The following is a 2,500-nucleotide window of genomic DNA, read 5'->3' on the forward strand; positions in this document are numbered from 1 at the left end:
CCCTCTGAAATGTCTTTATAATATACAGCACTAGACCCTGATATTGATGAGATCCAGCCCTCTGAAATGTCTTTATAATATACAGCACTAGACCCTGATATTGATGAGATCCAGCCCTCTGAAATGTCTTTATAATATACAGCACTAGACCCTGATATTGATGAGATCCAGCCCTCTGAAATGTCTTTATAATATACAGCACTAGACCCTGATATTGATGAGATACAGCCCTCTGAAATGTCTTTATAATATACAGCACTAGACCCTGATATTGATGAGATCCAGCCCTCTGAAATGTCTTTATAATATACAGCAGTAGACCCTGATATTGATGAGATCCAGCCCTCTGAAATGTCTTTATAATATACAGCACTAGACCCTGATATTGATGAGATCCAGCCCTCTGAAATGTTTTTATAATATACAGCACTAGACCCTGATATTGATGAGATCCAGCCCTCTGAAATGTCTTTATAATATACAGCACTAGACCCTGATATTGATGAGATCCAGCCCTCTGAAATGTCTTTATAATATACAGCACTAGACCCTGATAATGATGAGATCCAGCCCTCTGAAATGTCTTTATAATATACAGCACTAGACCCTGATATTATTGAGATCCAGCCCTCTTAAATGTCTTTATAATATACAGCACTAGACCCTGATATTGATGAGATCCAGCCCTCTTAAATGTCTTTATAATATACAGCACTAGACCCTGATATTGATGAGATCCAGCCCTCTGAAATGTCTTTATAATATACAGCACTAGACCCTGATATTGATGAGATCCAGCCCTCTTAAATGTCTTTATAATATACAGCACTAGACCCTGATATTGGTGCGATCCAGCCCTCTGAAATGTCTTTCTTATTGACAGCGCTATGGCATCTGAGTAGCTTACACATTTTTGGGGGTGTTTTGGAAATCCTGCTAACATTACTAAAAACATTTTTTTAAAAACAAAAAAATATATAAAAACATATATAACATAATTAAAGTTTGCTATTGTTCTTATATATACTGTGTATATATACAGCTCTGGAAAAATTAAGAGACCACCGCAAGATTATCAGTTTCTCTGGTTTTAAAATTTATAGGTATGTGTTTAGGTAAAATGAACATTTTTGTTTTATTCTATAAACTATTGACAACATTTCTCCCAAATTCCAAATAAAAATATTGTCATTTAGAGCATTTATTTGCAGATAATGACAACCGGTCAAAATAACAAAAAAGATGCAGTGTTGTCAGACCTCGAATAATGCAAAGAAAATATGTTTATGTTCATTTTTAAACAACACAATACTAATGTTTTAACTTAGGAAGAGTTCAGAAATCAATATCTGGTGGAACAGCCCTTATTTTCAATCACAGCTTTCATGCGTCTTGGCATGTTCTCCACCAGTCTTTCACATTGATTTTGGGTGACTTTATGCCACTCCTGGCGCAAAAATTCAAGCAACTCGGCTTTGTTTGATGGCTTGTGACCATCCATATTCCTCTTGATCACATTCCAGAGGTTTTCAGTGGGGTTCAGGTCTGGAGATTGGGCTGGCCATGACAGGGTCTTGATCTGGTGCTCCTCTATCCACACCTTGATTGACCTGGCTGTGTGGCATGGAACATTGTCCTGCTGGAAAAACCAATCCTCAGAGTTGGGGAACATTGTCAGAGCAGAAGGAAGCAAGTTTTCTTCCAGGACAACCTTGTACTTGGCTTGATTCATGCCAAAGCTGCCCGATTCCAGCCTTGCTGAAGCACCCCCAGATCATCACCGATCCTCCACCACATTTCACAGTGGGTGCGAGACACTGTGGCTTGTAGGCCTCTCCAGGTCTCCGTCTAACCATTAGACGACCAGGTGTTGGGCAAAGCTGAAAATTGGACTCATCTGGGGGTGCTTCAGCAAGGCTGGAATCGGGCAGATTTGTCTTTGTGAAGGACGCATGAATCAAGCCAAGTACAAGGTTGTCCTGGAAGAAAACTTGCTTCCTTCTGCTCTGACAATGTTCCCCAACTCTGAGGATTGGTTTTTCCAGCAGGACAATGCTCCATGCCACACAGCCAGGTCAATCAAGGTGTGGATGGAGGACCACCAGATCAAGACCCTGTCATGGCCAGCCCAATCTCTAGACCTGAACCCCATTGAAAACCTCTGGAATGTGATCAAGAGGAAGATGGATGGTCACAAGCCATCAAACAAAGCCGAGCTGCTTGAATTTTTGCGCCAGGAGTGGCATAAAGTCACCCAACATCAATGTGAAAGACTGGTGGAGAGCATGCCAAGACGCATGAAAGCTGTGATTGAAAATCAGGGTTATTCCACCAAATATTGATTTCTGAACTCTTCCTAAGTTAAAACATTAGTATTGTGTTGTTTAAAAATGAATATGAACTTATTTTCTTTGCATTATTCGAGGTCTGACAACACTGCATCTTTTTTGTTATTTTGACCAGTTGTCATTTTCTGCAAATAAATGCTCTAAATGACAAT

The sequence above is a fragment of the Polyodon spathula genome, chromosome 16 (assembly GCF_017654505.1).
Source record: "Polyodon spathula isolate WHYD16114869_AA chromosome 16, ASM1765450v1, whole genome shotgun sequence".
In the NCBI taxonomy this organism is placed as follows: domain Eukaryota; kingdom Metazoa; phylum Chordata; class Actinopteri; order Acipenseriformes; family Polyodontidae; genus Polyodon; species Polyodon spathula.